Source organism: Melozone crissalis, unplaced genomic scaffold (assembly GCF_028551555.1).
Source record: "Melozone crissalis strain CALT ecotype California unplaced genomic scaffold, PUWL_Pcris_2 ptg000008l_1, whole genome shotgun sequence".
Lineage (NCBI taxonomy): Eukaryota > Metazoa > Chordata > Aves > Passeriformes > Passerellidae > Melozone > Melozone crissalis.
Window position 1 is genome coordinate 4,224,857 of NW_026535786.1, and position 21,074 is coordinate 4,245,930.

General features: G+C 44.2%; 1 protein-coding gene across 1 annotated transcript in view; it reads right to left on the reverse strand.

The window, feature by feature from the left end:
- The window catches only part of FAT3 (FAT atypical cadherin 3), a 391,200-nt gene extending 376,748 nt beyond the window's left edge, over nt 1-14,452 (reverse strand). Inside the window, exon 1 of the mRNA XM_054270169.1 lies at nt 14,387-14,452. The gene's annotated coding sequence lies outside the window, so the exon portion shown is untranslated. The remainder of the gene's footprint in view (nt 1-14,386) is intronic.
- Between the last annotated feature and the right edge of the window lie 6,622 nt (nt 14,453-21,074).

Here is a 21,074-nt window from a genome sequence, read left to right on the forward strand (position 1 = left end):
ACTGCACCAGCGTCCCATCCCCAGTTCAGCTTTTCCAGAACCCCTCATTCAATAAACATCAGTCTGCATAAAGCCAGGTTTGAAACTTCCCTTCCTTAAAGAAATTAAAATAAGTAATGGTTAATACTGATAGACGTGATCCTGTTTCGTATTGACATGTCTATATTCTGACCCATGAATTAATGAATTACTCCTCCCTTACCCCCAGATGTTCCCAAAACATGCTAAGTTACATGGTCACAGCCTCTTTCCTACTCTACCTTATGTGATCCCCAGATATATATACCACGACAATCGCATCATCCTTTCAATAACTTCAAACCTCAAGAGCCAGAACTACAACCATAATCACATAACTAAATAATGAGGCTTCCCAGTGCAAAATGGAAGCAAGAGAGCATTCCCATTTTGCCTTGCCAAACTCCAGTCCTTCTTTCAGTGGCCTCCTCATTATGTGCAAAATAATTGGACTCTTACCCTCACACTCATTGGGGAGCAGGAATAGTGTCGTCACTTGCTCATCACACAAACGGCTTTCTGAATCAGGGCACCACGGCTCCTGCACACCCCCTGTGACAGCAGTCCTGAGCAGGGGGGTCCCACAGTCCCTCTGCCACCCACGCCGTGGCATGGGACACAAAAAGAGACAGTGCCTCGCACCAAGGTCAGCAATCACATGTGCAACACAATAATCTTGCATGGCCTCAATTAATCTGCTTTTGTCCCTCCATCCATAAAACCCAAAGACAATGGGTTTGGCTATCCCTGCATGGGAATGCAGGGCTGACACAAGTTTTATCTTTATTTTTAACAACCAAAATAAAACATGTTTTCTGCAATTCTGACTACTCTTTGCTTTATGCAACCAACCCCTGATTAAATTGCTACCTCATCTTCATTACTGTGTGAGGACTGCAAATCTGTTTAGGGTCCTTTTCCGCTCACTGACCTACTTGCTACCAAAAAGACAGGCATTAATAGGATTTCCTCTCTCTTTTAATTTCTGCTATTGCCTTCTTCCTAATTGCTGTTTCACAAAAAGAGTTCCTGTAAGTTAAGCATGCTTACCTCTATCAAAAACTTTCATCCAGAATTTCCACAAAACACAATGCCCAAATGCCCACGTGCTCTCAACAGCAGATATCTACAGAAAGTATTTTATCAATTTCTAATCATCCTGGCTCTTCAAATCAAGAGAAGTCTAGTAGTAACACAGTCTCTCTCTCTAAATATCTTTCTTTATTCTTTTCTCTCACCAACACAGTTCTCTAACAGATACTAGTGTGGTAGCATTACTGGAGGTCACTAAACTCACCCAAGATGATAAGTGGGGAACTTTTCTCATCCAATTCAGCCAGCTAAAATTTATGAATCTAATCTAAATGAGTCAACTTCACTGCCATGGTAATCAGTGTAAGCAGCATGAATCACCCACCCTGAGTTCCTGGCCAGATACATGGGAAGGAAGGAATGAAACCCACCTGGAAGCGCTTATCATTAACCATAGAGGGAGGCTGTGTTACTAAGCTGGGGTGACCTTTCATGCATGGAATTCCTTTATCTCTAGCTCTGCTGATGATAAGGAGGGCAGGGGACCTGTCTTCTTTGGTGGGGAGGGCATCAGTTCCCAGGACTCAGACAAACCACAGCTCATGGGTGATATTTGACTACTTCAATGTCTGAACCAGTTTTCTTTAGAAAAATACAACTTCAATGCTGTTCTCAATAGTCTCTTATAGGAAAGGGAAAAGCAGGAGGGAAACCTGAAGTCAAATCAACATCCACAGTGCCCGAACCAACATGAGTGACTTTTTAAGCACTGCAGTGCTAGATCAAGCTTATGTGTCTGCTTCCTCCTGGGCAGAATTGCTGAGCATAGTCTGCTGCTCATCAAAAATCTGAGGACAGCTGGGTCCCAGATCTCACTCAGCCTCTAGTACTTGTGAGGCCATGGAGCAAGCCAGTTCACTGCCTCTGCCTTGATTCCTTAATTTCTAAAATGGGAGCAAGTCAGGATCTTGTCCTCACTCGTGAAGCCTTTTGATATGTATCAGTGAAACAAACTACAGGTTTGTGGGCTGGAGGCTCACAGGGGAGACACAAGCCTCCAGAAGGGGCTGGCTGGGATGACCAGTGAGACCATACCAGATAGCAGCAGCTCAGGGCTGCTTAGCAGCATTTTCACTTCTTATCAGTCATTCCTATCGAACTGTTCCATCATCTCCCTCCTTCTAAAGGTTCGTTTTATGCAACACTAAATACCAAGATATAGCAGATATTTTCTGGGAACTCATTAAAGAAAGCAATGGCTAGAACAAATCAGGATCCCTGTGCGGTCTGTGCAGTACTACTACTGCAGGTGGAGCACAGGTCTGTCCATTTAAATAGTAAGGGCTTGGTACTAACCCCTTCCCAGGAGACAGAGCTTTGGGACTTACTGCTAGGAATGAGACAAGCTAACATCAGCACTGAAACTTTGACCCTCAGAGATTCTGCAGGCTTGTACAATACAGGACAATGCAAGACCTGAAGGTAATATGTAATAACATTTCTCTCCAAATGAATTTGGGAAATATTCCCTAACATGTCAGAGTTTCAGGGTTTCCACTTCTCCCTCCAGATTCTTTTTTCAGTGGAAAAAACACAGGCATGCGGGGCAAGGATGACAAAATGGTTTCCTTGGAGGGAATGCTGGTCTGTAGACTTATTTCTTCATTCCATAACCACTAAGTGACTATGTCGAGGCAGATTTCAAAGTCTGGGTATTATAAAAGATCCCAAACCTTCTTATGTTCACAGCATAGTCAGCCATGAAGTCTGCTCCAACTCAAGGTCCACTCTCTCAGGAAGAGTTACCATTTTGCAAATGGCGGCAAACCCCACATATACCTCATTCCTGTTTTTGTCCCAATGACCTAATTTAGAGCTAAAAAAGAATCAGTACAGGAAAGCAAGCAAGAAAAAAGGTTTTTCTTATAAATTAACAGACTGATTGATACCTTCAAAATACACAGTCTGGTGTGTTTTAACTTAATTGTGTGGTTTTGTTTGGCTCATGATAAAATAACATTACTGAGAATGGAGTGCTCCTGCTGGCAGTGGCAAAGATGAGATGAGTTCAGTCTGTAGCATTCCTGCATCTAGACCTCCAGAGCCACCTGATTCCTCCAGCATCACCTGGGGTTTACCTGCTGGAATAAGCAGGCTGAAGTACCTCCATTTGCAAGGGATGACATGCAACTCTGCACGATGGTTGGTTTAAAAGTCCTGCTCTGCAAACAGCAGGTGCTCAGCAAGCACTCTGCAAAGGGCTCTGCTCCCATCTCCACCCAACACATCAGCTTCAGCCTTATGCTCATTGCCCAAAGAAAGGAAGGAAAGAGCAAACAAACCAGTGACATCTCCCTCAGGAAACACACCCAAAATTAATCCAACTTTGCCATTTCCACAGAATCTCAGCCCTAGGACTTCCTAGCAGGTATATATGAAAAGAAGATATATTCAAAGACTTCATTTTTCCTTTGGATAGGAAACCTGGCACTGACTTTATTAAGGCATATTTGAGCAAATGCCATGCCACAGGCAGCTCTGGCTTTAGAAGGCTGTTTTGATAGACCCAGAGCTGAGTATTACAGCAGATAAAGCTATCCTAAAAATCCAGCCCTGAGCTGTCATTTCATTACACTCAGAACTGTATAACCAAGAAAGGTTTTCAATTACAACCCAGGTTTATATTTTTAAATATTTGTTATAGTTAGCCCTGGATATTTTGATGTGAAACTTGATCAACATGTTGATATACGCAGAGATTATTAAGTCATCCAGCCTCTACTGGCAAGGAAACAAATATTCACGAGAAGTCACTATTCCTTTTGTCTGAAATCCAAAGAATCAGATTCTAACCTCTGCTTCACTCTGGTGGATGGAAAATGACTCCAAAACTGCCAAGATGTACTTCACCAAGAGGACAGCAGAAACTAGGACTTCTGCTGACCTTCAGCAATAAACACTGTTACACTGTCAGTACAATAAAGACAGCCCACGCATAAAGTGCACCCTGAAGGTGGCCAACCCTATTAGGAACAGCCTTAAAGAGCAACGTTATTTAAATCCAGTAAGGACATACCACAATAATAGCCACAATCCTCAACGTACACACACACTGCACAAGAACTCCCACTCCCCACAGGATAATGACCTACATAATTTCAGCTTAATGACTCCTATTAGAGCCAGTGCCTATCTCCATACAGCCCCTGAAGGGCATCGGTGAGGATGGCCGTGAACACGGCATGCTCTGTGGCCACAACAAAATCCCTGCCCAGCCTGCCTGCTGTGCAAGCCCCAGCTGCCCCGGAGCACCTGCCCTTGGGTTCATCAGCTCCGGAGAGGGCTTCACCTCCTGCTGCAGTTTTGGTCCTGGTGGCAACACGTCAACAACCCTCAAGATGCAGGGTTGACATACCCAAGTGAGTAACAGCGCTCCTACAGCTCCAGCAGCACATCCATCAGGAGAGAAATTACTTTTAATGTAAAAAGCTAAGCTCTCTTTTGCACTGGTACATGGAACTGCAGCTGGGCATGGTAGAAGAGCGCACAGGAGATAAAAAAGCAACAAAAGTGAGAAAGGCAAATTATATGCACAAAGGATCACTGCAGGATACTTCAATTTCCCTCCTTTTGCCAAGACCGTCTTAATGTGGATGCAAGCCAGGCCAGTCCACACTGCAGGTGAATTCTTTGCAGGGCATACACTGCAAGCTGTGATAGACTGTTACATCTGCAGGAATCATGGAATGCTAAATTCATCTTCAACTTGGGTTGAGGAGAAGTTGTGCATCACAGAAACTGGGAAGCCAAAAGAAAATCCCTCAGAAGAATCAGTGAGAAAAGTGACGTGAATTTCTTCAAAAAATGCATTGCTTTAGCTCATCTGCCTATCAGAGTAATGCCTTAATTAAAGTTTCCGGGAACAGGTAGAAACACTGCTTTTATTGTTACTACCATCTTTATTTTTCTATACAAAACAACAAACCAGTACTGTAAGGGATGAAGCATTCCCAAAATTACCAAATTTTGAGAAGTCAAATTTGATTCAATCTCAGCCAGATCCTCTGTACATCACTGTCTCTCAGAATCTATGTCCAGACACATCTTCCACTTTCATGTGGTTAGATAACGAAAAACTAAGTCTGAAAGCCCATTTCAGGTTTGTCAATCTAGGAACACCGAACAAAGACATCAGCCATGTTGTTCTAGCCAGGCTGAAAATCCCAGGTATTTAAGACAGTTAAAAAAAAAAAGCCAGTAAAAGGCTAATATAGCTGCAGTTCCCTATCCAACTTTCTCCTTATCCCCATTCTCCAGCCAGGTACCTAGCACAGTCCAGGACCCCAAAACTTCCATGTTCCTTTTCTGAGTCACCACCATCAGAAAACTGCATCCACCCAGTGTTTCTTTTCCCCACCCTTTACTCCTCCACATGCATTAACCCATGCCCAGACAGAGCAGTACATTCTACTCACAGAAGATTACCTTGCAATCTTCTCCCTTTCACTTTTTCCTTAGTCCTTCCATACCCACAGTCTACACGTGAACAAGTCAGCTGTGGATCAGCTGATATTTGTTAATGCTCAAGAATCATTTCAGCTGTCACTAATCCACTGCAGAGAGAAACAGCTCTTGGAAGGGTGTTTCAGAATGCAGCTTCTCAAAACAGCTAAGGAAGCAGAGAGAAAGGAACAGAACTCTGCATCCTGCTGCTTTAACACGGGATGCAGGTCTTTTCCCTACTCCATGATAATACATAGGGAACCACCTATGGTTCCAGCAGGGCCCTTCGGGCTCTCACTGTCAGTGTGACCTGCTGGTTTACCCCAGGGCAGAACTCAAGCACACTCTGTGCAAGCTCAGAGGAGCAGGGCCCAGCATGAGTCCAGCTACACCCCACCATGTCAATCCACCCAAAGACAAACCACAGCCAAACATGGATTGGCAAAGGACAATCCTCAAAGCCCTGACAGCAGCATACACGTGCCTCATCATTTACTCCTGACCTCATGACATGGATGCAAAGCACACAGAAAATTTACTTATAGTCCCAATGATCTGAATCACCATGGTTTTTACTCATGCAGTAAACCACACCAAAGGAGCCTTGTGGGCATCTTTAAATATTCGCTGCACCAAACGTGCTGGGTAAAGAGCCTCCCAAGAGATGCTGCCATGCAAAGCCGAGGGAAGTGAGCCAGCGGCCTGCATGGCTCAGGGCTGAAAAAGCCTCATCCAATGCACGGCAGGCAAGGAAAAGCCTCATCCAATGCACCAAAGGTGATCCAAAGCTCACACATCATTTGGAGAGAACTGTGTTCACACATAGAAGGTCAACAGCAAGACTTTAAAACCAGTCTGCTCCCTGAAGACTCACAAAAACCTCAGAATTACTCAGCCCCCTGGGTCCAGGCAAGTGACAGAAGTGTCAAAAGGCTTCACCATCACAACATCTCCAGCTATTCAGTATCTGACAATGTGGAAGGCTTTGGGTACTGGAAAGTAACATTTGCCTTTTCACTCTGCTGGCATGCAGGCCCTAAATGAAAAATTCCAGCTTAAAATAACAATAGTAACAATTACTCCTGCTGTTCTACCCAGTCCTCTAGCTTCTCTGCTAGAGGATCACTTCCTTCTGGATAGGGCTTGTCAAACCCTAGACTTGTCTAGGTTTGGACTACTACAATATTATGAACACCCTCTACCAAGGGCAAAGCAGAAGCAACTTTTTTTTTTTTTTTTTTTTTTTACAACGTGCAAGAACAAAGAAAAAGGCTGTTCTTCTCTAAAAGAAACCAGCAATTATGCTTCCTTGAAAATCACAGCAGTGAATAGTGGTGTCTCAATTTTGACTAAAAAATATCACAGCAAACCTCTAGAAAAAATGTCTATGTAAAACCTCAGCTCTGAGTTTATTGACTACCAGTGTATCCATCACTGCACTACAGCAAAAATCCATAAAGCTAGGTCATCCCAACACATGCTGGCAATGCTACCTCACATGCAGTCACATCACAAAGATGCAGCCAGGCAAGCAGTGACTTCACTCACCTGGATGGCAGCAAGAGCTGCCATTACCTAATTGCCACACAAAGGATGAATGAAAGAATAAATTCCAACATCAGCTTTCAAAAAGAACTCAAAAACCCAACCTGAACAACCAACCTAACCAAGCCCACCCCACACATGCATATCTCAAAATTATTAACTGCTTATTTAAATAGGGACGCATGGATAGACAAGAAGCTGCTGGACAAACTCAAACACAAAAAGGAAGGTTCCAGAGGATGGCAGCAAGGACAGGCAGTCTGAAAAAAATACAGAGAGACTGTCTAAGCAGACAGGGAGCAGGTTAGGAAAGCCAGAGAACTAACAGAATTAATTCTGGCCAGGGATGTAAAGGGCAACAAGAAAAGATTCCATAGCTACAGCAATGCACATTTTCCAAGGGCATGTAGAGATAGAATAAGGGGTAATGTATTAAAACTGAAGGCAGTCAGGTTTAGATTAGATATCAGGAAGAAATTATTTACTGTGAGGGTGGTGAGGCACTGAAACAGGTTACCCAGCAAAGTTGTAGCTACTTCATCCCTGGAAGTGTTCAAGGCCATTTTAGACAGGGCTTTGAGCAACATGATCCAGTGGAACATGTCCATGCCCATGGCAGGAGAGTTGGAACTACCTAATCTGTAAGATCCCTCCCAACCCAAACCACTGTAGGATTCCATGAAATGTGAGGAGTCATCAAAAAAAGAATACACCCGGTAACAGAATACAAAGGCATCCTCTTAAGACTCTGGGTACCATAATTTGTTTAACCAATGTGGGACATAACCATGTTTCGTATTAAGAAGACACTAGTGCTACACATCTGATAGCAAAACGGACATTTATAATGTCACTATATGCACTTACCAAGAAATATAACCTGCACAATCATGTTAAGTGCTCAGATGGTTTAAAGGCAAAAATCACCTATGTTCAATGTTATTTAGGAATATTAATAAGCTCCTTTATTTTTAGATTTAAAACATTAATAGCTGCTCTGAAGAGGGCTCACTTTTAACCTTTGACAACATTCAAGTGTCTGTAATTTTTATCAGATTGTTTGGATTTTGATTGAGCTGAAGTCCTGAAGCTACAATTAAACTTGCAGCTACCTTCTCTCAATAGGCTTCCTGCAACAGCTGGAAGACTCTTTGAAGTCTGCAAAGACATGGAAGAAACATTATTTATGGCTGGTTCGCACAGTGCAAGCAGAAACAAGTTGTGTTTCTGGTGCATTTCCAGTGCTGGTGACAGACAATTTCTCACCAGCACTACAGGAAGTCCTCAAAAAAGATTTCCTTCTACCCAGATGCTCTACAGGACCAAGCTAAGAAGCTGGAAATGCTGCAGGGCAGGATTTCAAGAGCTCTGAATGGTCCAAAAGCAATTCCTACTACAGTCAGCATTGAATCCCACCACCAGCTCCACTGCAGACAGAAGTGGCCTAACTCAGACTGTTGATGGCTACCCGCCTAGAAAGCCCAGAACATCTCAGGATGGTCTGCTAAACTCATTTAAAAATTTAATTTTTTTTTAATTAGGGATGTATTTTAAAAAAAGGGGAGAAATCAGCTTAGATAGTAGAACAGGAAGGAGGATTTCAGCCCAGAGAAGCCACTCCACATACTGCCACATCTCTCAGAGCAGCTCTGCAGCCAAGGGACAGAGCTGTGCACTCTGCAGGAGCAGGGAGAAAGCACCAGTGAAGCCCTGCAGCAGGGGCTGCACTGTGGTGGCACATGTGTAATGACCAAGCCAACATGCACTGATGTCAAAGGAAGTTACATTCACACGCTGGAAGCCATACAATTAGCAGTGTCATCATCTAGGAGGAAGAAATTAAATATTGTTTTCTCCCAGGCAAAGCCACTGGTGTTTTTCATTTGTGTTAACTTGCTTTAAGTGCCTGCAGGGTCCATGCCTTTGATTTACTGTGGATGACAGGCAGTACAGGCATAGATATATTTAGGTGTAATTATTATGGTAACCAGGCTCATACACCAAGAACAGCAGCAAAATCAACAACAGCTCAATAAGATGATGGAGAATTTTCCAACACAAAACCCTACATCTCTCTACATCCCTGCAACCCTACTCAAGGTCTGTTCTTGATTCTTTCAAGAAAAAAAATGAGTGAAATCAGCAAGTTTTCATATCAGTGGTAGCACTGCTACTAATCCCGTGCAACACCAATTTCACCCCTATATTTTGTAGTTTAGATTTTAGTCTAATCATACAATCATTTATGTTGGAAAATACCTCCAAGACCATCCAGTCCAACCACTAACCCAGCACCACCAAGTCCACCACTAAACCATGTCCCTAAATCTCCATCTACACATCCTTAAATCCCTCCAGGGATGGTAACACGTTACTTGGCAGCCTCTTCCAATGATTGACAGCCCTTTCAATGAGGAAATTTTTCCTAATATCCAATCTTAATATGCCCTGACAATACATGACACCATTTCCTCATGTCCTATGGCTTTCTACATGGCAGATGGACTTCCACTAGTTACACACGCCTTTCAAGCAGTCTTGAGAGTGATCAGATCCCCCCTGAGCCTCCTTTTCTCCAGGCTGAACATCCCCAGGTCCCTCAGCTGTTCCTCACCAGACTTGTGCTCCATACCCTTCCCCAACTCCATTGCCCTCCTCTAGACACTCAAAGTCCTTCTTGCAGTGAGGGTCCAGAACTGGACACAGGATTTGAGGTGAGGCCTCACCAGTGCCCAGTACAGGGGACAATCCCTGCCCTGCTCCTGATGGCCGCACCATTGCTGATCCAGGCCAGGATGCCACTGGCCTTCTTGGCCACCTGGGCACACTCTGGATCATGTTCAGCCACTGCTAACCAGCACTCCCAGATCCTTTTCCACTGGGAAGCTTTCAAGCCACTCCTCTCCTAGCCTGAAGCACTGCACAAGAAGTTAAGAAAAACAAACAAGCTAAGAACAGCATCTTTCCTCTCACACTGCATCACCTGATCCATATTCTAGTCCAGCACCCACAAGTCCTGTCTCCAGCTCAGCCTTCAAGTTCAAGCACTGAAGAGAACACATTACTTAGGGCTTAGAAACACAGAAAAGATACAATGATGGTTATCATCAACTCTTTAACTCTTTGATTTGCACTTAGGTAAAAAAAAAAAAAAAAAAAAAATCAAACCGCAAACCCAGAAGCTGGAGGTCTGCACAGATCCCAGAGCAGAGGTTTGAACAACAGCCCAGCAGGGTTTGCTCAGATCCCTCTTCACAGCACTGCCATCTTTTGCTTCCTGACAGTACTAACAGTGCCCAAAACTTGCCTGCATTAATACACACATCCAGATGTTAACCACTAATATGACTTCAGGGTCTAACACAATGCCTTTTATGACATGTATAGTTTTTTATACTGGGACAAAATGAGGCCCATGCGCTTACATAAAGTAAATAAGAATTAGTACTGTTTTGTTTTAGGTGCGTAAATCCTCATAGCAAACAAGTTAAGAGACATTAACAAGGTATAATTTATAAATGTTCAACATATTCTCCTTATTTAAGTCTGTTAAAGTAAGGATGCACATGCAAGACAGGCTACTCAGCTTCACATTAATTTATACTTTCATTTCTTTCATCATCAAACAGGAGAAAAATACCCAAAAGTCTGGCGTGAATGCAAGGTAGAAGAATGTACTGTAAAAGAAAACTGTCTACACTGGAATTGAAGACACCACAGTGTTTCCACTAAAAAAAAAAAATAAAAAATAAAAAAATCACACAGATTCAAATACCTCAATCCTAGTGAATGTTTTTGGTATATATTAAAAAACTGTCTTCTATTCCACTGGATATAATAAACTGAAGCAACACATTCTTGTTGTGATGATCAGTTTTATTACATGGTCATGACCTGGACTAGCTCTCAATCAGCACTGATTAAACACATATTCTGATATTCTGTACCAAATACCTTTCCAGTTGTGGAAAAAAGTGGCAAACACTTCTCATTTGTCACTGTCATGTAACATAAAAATTTATCTAGATGCTGGATATATGAAGTGTCTCTGAGAATAACTCACTAGATCACATACATACAGAAAACTCAGTCAGCGTGCACAGGCTAAGTAGGGATAAATTAATGAATGTACTGTTGCTTCACATATTGAATGTCTGTCACTGAACCAATAATTTGCAAATGCAGAAGCAGGGACTGGGAGATGCACTGGCTGCAGGCATTGACAGATCCCTCCTCTGCAATTTCAAGAAGCTAATTGTGCCCAGTTCAGAGTTCTTGATCCATGTTCCTGGGAATGACTCAGGACACAAGCAGCAAGACAGTCAGCATGTGTCCACATTTGGGGTTTTGTTTCCACTCCTATCTGCCCTGATTTCCTTCCCAAGAATGCTGTGCTCGTGAAAGGCACAGCATGACATCCTAAGAGACTTCTGTCTTCTCTGCCTCACAGACTCAGTCTGGGTGGCAATAGAAAAGCAAAAGCTTCCCCAAAGAACACACCAGGATTACCAACAAGAAGGGAGAACTACTTCTGGATTGAAGTTTTGGCCCATTGTCATCTATGGCAAAACTCCCACTGAAGTCAGCACAGCCAGGATTTCACCTCTGTCGCAGCAATTTTGAGTCCCTGCCCATTCTGCCTTGGAACTTCCAGCCGGCACAATAAGGGTCTGAACAGTGCCAAGAGCTTTTGTATTATGTACTGCAGGCAGAAGTCATGAAACCCTTCACATAAGCAAGCAAATACTCATCAAACAGTTAGGAAATTTAAGACACTGCAGAACTGTAGGGGATTCAGACCTGTAAGCAGAAGCATGATGTTTCACACTGGCACATCATTCTAAAACAAACCTTATCCTAACCAACTTTCTGTCCTTCACAAAAACCTGCCTGTAAATACAAGCTGTAGGACTGCAGTTGGCATGTGTCTAAGGACATTTTAGAACTCAGCACAGAAATATATCTGTAGTGGAACAGCACCTACAAACTGCTCCTAAAAAGCAACGGCTAAATACCCTAACTGCCTCCTAATTGTTCATTTCACTGTATTTGACAGAATCCATCAACCAGAGTACATCAGGTCACAGTAGTGCAACATGGTAGGAGCCACGACAATATAACCTGCTGGAAGAGAAGCCCCTCATGTGAGAAACTGAGCAAGCCAGCAATTTAGGGAAACTTGGCGGGGAAGGGGGTGGGGGGGGAAAGCAGGTTTTACCCCATCCCTGTCCAGCACACAGGATAACACAACACAGAAACGTAGCACACAGGTCAAGAACCATCCCAGACCCTACTGGCACGCAGGTATGGAGCACAGTCATTACAATGCCAACAGATGCTTTTTTAAGAATCAAGCTTAAAAATAAACAGGAACAAAAGTAAATAAAACTATGGTTTACTGCATCAAGACAAGCACAGCCAACCTGCTGATTTTCTACAACACTAGCACCACCAAAGGATCAGACAGAGGGATATCTACAGTTTGCAGTCCTGCAGTACATTGTCTCCTATCTGGCTCTCTCAATAAGACTCTAGTGTTTTTTGGAACACAACGATCACACCTGTAAGCTCTTTCTCAGTAACACTCTGCAACAGCAAGCTAGATCCAAGAGAACACTCCTTCTCTCCTTGCACTCACCACCAAGTCCTCTCCAAGCAACAAAAGGAAATTTTTGTTAACCTGAAGGAGCAGCCCTCTGAATGCCACCAGGAAGAGACAGACAAGTACTAGCCAGGCTATTCTGCCTTGTTCTGCTTTGCTTTCATCCTCCCACAACTGCTCCAGACCAGAAATGAACCTTCAGTGAAAGCAGAGCACCCAGGGAGCAAGCAGAATGGTGCAGCAACTCTCCTCTGCATTCCTCATAGTTTATCCTCTCCTGATTTTTAATTCCTTTGCTGAAGACTCGAACCAAATTTCATAAAGCATTTGCTGAATGAGAGACAAGTTATAACACCTGTGCCTGTAGAGAAGACTTTTTCTTCCTTTCTGTTGGAGAGAAGTTGGTTAAGAACACACAAATCCTGATCCAAAGATACACCTCTCCAAACCATCTGACAGCACTGCAAAGGGAAGCAGACGGGTATGAACAGAAGCATTCATTTCCTCAAATCCCTTCCTTTTAACCAAACTTGATGCTTTAGTGCCTCTGCCAGGATGCCAGTGCTGACTTTCCTTTATGTCCCATGTATTTCTATTTATTTTAATTGAATCTGGGACTAAGGACACTCGGCAACGCTTAATCCTCTCGACAACAAAGCAAGGACACTAAGCCACCATGAAAAATAGTAATAAAAAAAAATTTATAAAGGTAAAAGACACCCACTGATGCATTCCTTGGGGCACTGCGGCTCTCTTTTCCTCCTGCAAATAATCCAGAGGGATTCAAAAAGTGGGTAGGAGAGGCTGGAATACTTCTTTTAATAGCAGAAGTTAGAGCTGAGAGCAGCACGTTTAACCCATCGCCAGCCGGAGCAGGCTCCCTTCCCAGGGGTGCACATCCCAGCCCTTGCACATGCAGACACGGTCCGAGTTTCGGAGCGCGCAAGGGCTGGGAACCCGCAGCGAGCAGCCCCAGCAAAGCCCGGCAGGGACGAGGGGACACGGCTGCTGCCCCCGCTGTCCCGGACAGAGCGCTCCCCCAGCTCCGGAGCCTGCGAACGGGGAGGGCAAGGCGAGCCCTCCCTCCTAAAACACTGAGGGGAAAAAATAGATGGACAGAGAGATAGATAGATAGACAGACAGACAGCCAGACAGAACAGGCAGGTCCTCCGGTAACACCCGTCTCTCCCCAGCCCAAGCAGCTGCAGCCAGTCCCCAGGCTCAGCCAAGAGCAACTGCAGCTGAAGAGCAGCGACAGACACGCACACTCCCTCGCCCTAACTGCCACAAGTTTAAAAGAAAAAAAAAAAGAAAAAAAAAAAAAAACCAAAAACATCACCACCAAAACAACTACAAAATAAAAGCACTTAAAAGGCGGCGAGGAAATTCTTAAAACACGAAAAGCCAGCTCTTGCCTGCTCGCGAGCTATACCCGGGACAGCCGCCCACCGCTGCACCTTGCGGGCAGAGCGGGAGCGGGACCGGCCGCTGTCAGGGAGCGGCGCGGAGATGGCAGCGGGACCTGGCACAGCGCAGGGACGCTGTCGCGGCGGAGCCCCCAAGCCAGAAGTTTCCCCGAGTCGCGGCCGAAGCCCCTGAGCCCCCGCGCACGGCCGAGTTTGCCCGGCGGAAAGTTTCTCCGCCATCGCCTCCGCGCCCCTCCCCGAGCCCCAGGCGGGTACGCACCGGCCGGCTCAGCTCCGGGCGCTGCCCCGCGGCCTCCCGCGCTGGGTCTCCATGCCGCCTCGGGCGCCGCCGGACTGTGGCGAGAGGCAGGGAAGGAGCGGAGTGGGGCGCTCCCCGCCCGGCGCCGCGCCGAGCTCAGCGCAGCCCAGCGCAGCCTGCCGGGAGCGCGGCCCGCGCCCGCCTCCCGCCCGCGGGGAGGGACCGCGCCGCCGCCGCCCGCCCGGGCCCACCCCGGCCCCGCCCGCCGCGGGGCTCCCACCGCCCGCAGCCGGCCCACGGGAGGTCGAGGAGGCGCTCGTGGAATGTCTGCCCTCCAGGGGACTCGCCCAAGGTCATCCGCTCCGGGCAGGGCGCCGCGCCGCCCCGTGTCCTGCGCTGCCCCCGGGGGTCCCCGCTCCTCTCCTGCCGCCGGCCGGGTGGGCAGTGCCGGCTCTGCGCTCGCCGGCGGCCGCCCCGGCACCTGCACCCCGAGCCCTGCCGGAGCCGCGGGGCGGGCGGCGGGAGCCTGGTCCCCGCCTGGGTAGCGCCAGCCCGGTACCCCCCGACACGGATCCCCGGGTGGCGCTGGCTGAGCACGGGGACACGCTCCGGGGTGGCAGCCCGATCGCAACCTGCCTGTGAGCGCAGTTGGGTGGCTGAGCCCGAGGTCCGTAAGCGCCTGTGACTCTGCTGCGAAAGCTACACCTGTCCAAAGAGCTTTCCTGTAGCTTTAGTAGGGAGGAAATATATTTAGTGCCTTCTGCGCTTGTGAGTTGATATCCAAGTTCTCACTCTGCCTGTTTTAATAGGATGTTGTGATGAGGCACCTGTTTGATCATCTGTTCAGTTTGTTTCTTTCACTAGCAGTAGAGCCCGGGCCCCTGCCTGATCAGGTATCTCATTCAAGAGAAAAAGAAAGAGATCACTTTAATATCTTTTTCCTTTTTTTTTTTTTTTTTTTTTTAATAATGTCTACCTTCAGCTGTTCCTTGCTCTGCGAAGGCTCTGAAATGCTGCTGCTTTTGTCTGCTTTCTAGTCTACTGCTCTCTCACTTTGTCCATGCTTCCCACTGGGCTGCAGGTCACAACTGCTAAAGCCAGGTACAGGTAAGAAGGTCCCTGTGAGGACCAGCAGCCAGTTCCACAAAATACTGGTGCCCCAGGCAATTTGCTGCTGTAATTTAGAGTGAAGGTGAAAAAACAAGTAAGCAAACCAACCAGCAGCTCCACACTAATCACAGGGACCAGGGTAATAACCACAAAGCAGGAGGGCGTGGGCTACACTGTGAAAAAGGAGAAGGAAAATAAATACAAAAACTGCTTGAAAAATTTAGCAGCTGAAATAAAAAGTTCTAGTGGAAGCATGTAGGAAAACCCAGCTTTGTCTGAAATCTACAATAGAGCTAATGATTTTATATCCACCACCTGGTTACACTGGTCATGGAAGGTGTTCTTGATGCATTAAAAAGCTGCTTAGAAGTCACAAGTTCAGAACCTCACTGTGCCACTCACTAAATGAACACAGCAAGGAGATGTCCTATTCCAAAAGGCCCATAATCCACATCAACAAGACAAATTTAGAGTGGGAGGAAAGTGTATTATGCTGCAGATGGCACTGAGAAAGAAGCCGATTTGCCCAAGGTCATGCAGGAAGTCTGTGGCAGAGCCAAGAACTAAACACAACTCTCCTGAAACCCAGACTAAAAATAGTGTTTGATAATTGCACATAAAGTCCAGAAAACACACATTACACAGATAATCATCTTTTGACCAGTATTTTGGAGTTATTGGGCTCCATTTCATTATCATTTTCAACTGCACTGATAACTGAATGGTCACTTTCTAAATTTAAACCACATTATTTGAAAGTCCTCTACACAGAAATTCATACTGTGAAACAAAAGGCACTAACAGATAGCATCTGGGCCAGCACAGATGCTTGCTGAGTGTGTCTGCTTTTGCTACCCCATTCCTCAGACGGAACCAGAGCATGTCCAAATCTTAGTCCTGGGAGGGGGAGATGTTCCTGCTCCTCACTGTGTTTTCCTGAGGCTCTGAAGGGACTGTGTAGTCCTTACCTGCACTTTCCCTCATAGCAGCACCCTGGATTTATTCCTATATTCCACTGTCCCCTGTCTGGCCACGTTAGAATGTGCCCTGGCACGCAGCTTTGGTGTGCTCTTATGTCAAACCTGTCTCATGTCTCAGAATGTGCCTACAGTGTGTTCTCTTCCTATTCCAGCTCCCTCTTACAAGTTTTTAGCCAATGCAGAAACGTATCTTGCGATGCAAAACCCACACAAGCAGAAAACAACATCATGTGGCACCCTTCAGGCACCTTTAGTTGTCACTTTAGGGAAGTTATTTACACATATATTTAGTGGATTTTACAATGTATAAATGCTAATGAGTATTAGTAGAAGCTGTTTTCCTAATTAATCAATCCTACCAGCATGGTAATGGCTTCTGTTTTTCTTCTGGAGCTTCCTCCAGCAGGGAGGGAGCTCTGTTGATTAACAAGACCATTTTGCATGTATATAACATTTTTGTTCATCTATAACAATCTCATTATCTTTTTCTTTTTTTCCTCAAGGAGGTGAGCACTTCTCAAATTATGCTTAAGGAATAACTGGGGCAGAAAGAATCATATTGTCTCCCGTGTCACCATTTTATAGTTGTGTATCTGTCAGGTTCAGTAAAATTTACACTATTGTCAAAGATGATTCAGAGCAGGTGGAATAAATTCTTTACTCTGAGGGCAGTGAGTACAGTTGCCCAGAGAAGTTTTGGATGTGCCTGAAAGTGTTCAGGGACAGGTTGGATGAGGCTCTCTCTGTGCTCTGGTGGAAGGTGCCCATGGCAGTGCCACTGCAACTGGATGGTCTTTAAGGGTCCTTTCTAATCAAAGCAATCTATGATATGATATTGGACAGGTAGTGACATGATTAGTCATGAAAACTGGGGGCTCAGTGGGGACCTGCTCACTCTCTACAGCTACCTGAAAGGAGAGTGTGGTGAGGGGGAACCTGGTCTATTTTATCATGAGAGGACTAGAGGAAATGGCCTTAGGCTGAAACGAGAGATTCAGATTAGATATTAGAAAAAAACTTTTTACTGAAAGGGTGCCCAGGGAAGTGGGGGAGTCACCATCCCTGGAGGTGTTTAAAAGTCATCTGCATCTGGCACTGGGTGGTAGTTTAGTGGTACAGGGGTTGCACTGGTAATTCTGGTTAGACAATTGGACTTGATGGCCTTAAAAGTCTCTTGCAACTCTGACAATTTTATGATTCCATAATTCTATGTCTGATTAATAATGTCAGCATGCTCTACAGGTAGAGACTATGAAACAGCTTTTAGATTCTCATATCCTGAGAAGCAGGAATTTCTCTTCATTTTCCTGCCAAGACAATCGGATTCAGGAAGATGTGAGTAAACCACTGCAACAACAGAGTATTTCGCATTCTCTTAACTCAGTAAATTGCATTGAAACTTTCATAAATAATTCAGATAGTATAAATAAATATAAATCCAAGCAGAAAGGAAAGGTTTTCCCAAAGATCCAAGGTTCAGGAGACAGGAAGGCAAGTTTTAGACCTGATGTTAACTGAACCAGTAGCTATTGAAGCTTAATCTCAGCATAATATCATAAATTATGAAACATTGACATTTCACTTTGAATTAATGCACAGGACTAGTTATAAGCTGGTTTAGAGACAGTTGCTTGGGCAAATTAATGCACTTTTTCCATCACCAGGCCAAATGTTAACAACACTGCTATTTTTCAAAGTATCAAACTATTTGCATATTGGAAGTGTTTTAATACAATCTGTCCCCCAAGGCTGCTATGTGAGTTACTTTGAAAAGGTAATCAGTCATAATTCACTGGCTCCTTAATCCATAATCTAACTTGATTCAGTATACTACCAGTGATTTTCAGTGTGAGAGATGGCTTGTTTTCATGGAGTCGCTTTCTGTTTGAGAGCCACAGGCCACCAACGTAGGAAGAGGCATTCAATGGGCTACAATTGCCTTCCTGGGCTTGCTACCAATAAATGATCAGGATAGTAGATAGTAGTGGAAGAATGAGGCATGAGCATAAAGCAAAAATATTCCATATACTTGCCTGAATCTTGAACTTTGATGGTGACTACATAGCAAGACACCATTATTGCTCATATGTATTGACAATGCTTTTATCTTTTTTCCCCCCTTTTTTGAAGGGTGAAAAGTATTATACTGAAATTACTTTTTGTGAAACTGTTTTTTACAGAACAGTGTTTTAGTTGTAATTTCTGTAAAGTATTGATTAAGAAAGAGCTTTAGTACTGGATGGTTAGACTTACAGTGCTTAAATACTTCACTAAACTGGGGTTTAAAATAATTATAAATAATAATTAATATTAATATTAATTATTTCAAATAATTATAACAATAATAACATAATTATAACAATTACTTGAAATGTCATCCACATTATACAAAAATCATTTGTCACATTTTGCAGATTCCATGAGCTTCACTATGAATCTTGTTCATTATGAAGAAGATACTATAGTATCTCCTGCTCAGAGCCTCTCCTTTATCTTAGAGAGAATCTCCTGATTCAGAAGTGCCTCAAGACTGATGTGAGTGAATCACATCAGTGAGTCCAATATCCCATACATGGATTTCTCTCTATCTGATTCCCTATAGAGAGGCAGCCTCCCAGTCATACCAAAGACTTCACTACAAATTTCTTGCGGCTTTTTTGTCTCTTCTCACTTTTCCTGACAGTGAATAGCACTAGCACAGTGTTGGGAAAGTTAACAAGTAGTGACAGCGCTCATAGACTTCTCTAGAAACATGATGTGGCAGCACAAGACAGCTTGATGGTGACGACACCAGAAATGTGCTTCAAGGCCATTCTTCAAATTTCCTCAAGAAGTAACATTCCTACACAAATCTTATTCAAGGGCATTGCAGGAGGGTCAGCAACAGAGGGTTTGCAGGAATAATTAAGGGGATAGGTACAGCACAAAGCTTATCACTAGCTTATGGTGCCATTCAACCAGAAAGATCTGTTAATGCAAGAAAAACTGGATCAGGGTTTTGCCGGATATCTCCATCTCTTTTAGAGGCTGCAATGGGATCACACATCAAAAGATCCATTTTGACAGTGCATATTGAAGTATTGCCTTGTATTATGCCGGATTATGCCTTGCAGCACAAAGTTATTAGCATTTCTAGCAGCTGAATGTCAGAGGTTTGACTTAAACTGACAGAGTGAGATCATCCTATGTAGTAGGGAAACTTTCAATCTGGTGTGTCTGATTTTTTCCATTTAAAGGATACAGTAATGACAGAACCATAGAATATCCTGAGTTGAAAGGGACCCACATAGATCGAGTCCAGCTCCTGGCTGTGCATAGGACAACCCCAAGAATCACACCATGTGCCTGAGAGCAGTGTCCAAACCCCTCTTGAGCTCTGTCAGGCTTTGTGCTGTGACCACTTTTTTGGACAGCCTATTTGTGAAGGACTGGGTCAGCTCTGACTGTTTAACTTGAATAAAGTTTGCTTTTCTCTCTGCTCTACTTTGCTCATCTTAGCCATAACCCAGTCTCATTCAAGCCCAGCTGTGCTCAGCACTGTCTCAAAGAGGAGTGCATGAAATCCACAGACTCCTTTCCTGGGGAACAGACCTGCCAGTCAGAGAGGGTTGCCATGTCATCAGTGAGTTGAAGGTAAATCACAGGAGGTGATGCTGGAACGCTTACCCTCCATCAGGGTAATAGTGCATTTGATGGCTGGATCTAACAGATCAAATCCTGCTCACAGAAAATTGAGAGCAGGTTTTGTGGCTTTTATTTTTTTACTTTATTTCATTGAAACAGATCTGAGAGAGGAAGGAAGTGCTGTGTGGAGCCAGAAGTTTCCATTCGTCTCAGTTCTGCCACCGAGTTTCTAGGTAGCTCTTGACCTTTACCTTAACCTCCTTGAGTTTGATTTCCCATTTTGAAAAATTAAATACAGAGTCACTGGAGATCATAAGATAAAAAAAATATATATTTTTGCAAGTTTAGCAGTCAAATTGCAGTTTGATTCCCTGTTTTACTACATGTATCTTGTGAGATTTTAGAGGAACCATGGGTTGTGTCTGTGATACAAACCCAGAAACACTTTTTGTCTGTCTCTGTTTTTAGACAAATAAACATACATATTGTTTTGTATTTTAAAGTGATTTACCTTCTGATGTCTGACTTTGACTGAGGTCCTTTAATTTTATTAACAGTTACAATAATAGTTCTGAGATTTCTCTTTGGAGCACTCTCAGGTCAGTGGAAATGTGCACCATCAGAAGTATGTTATACTAGTTAATGCAAGACACAGAAGTAAATGAAAACAACTTAATTTTATAAAAATTGTGAAAGGTTATGCAGCCAGACAGTAGAAAACCATAGGGATCAGGATACCATGCAGCATAAGGGAAGAATTGATCTGACCGATGATAGCTTTGCACAGCTTTTACTGTTCATTGTACAAAGAACTGACTCCAGTAAACATTTAAACATGTGCTTAACTTGATAGACATGAATGGCTTTTTTACTTACATGTTAATGCACATTTAAGCTTAGTCATGGCTGTTTGTGGGGTGGGGATTTAGTATGGGATTCCCTGATTCTTTGCACACATGATTTCATTAGGTGTTGTCTCTTTCTGTAGCAGTGCC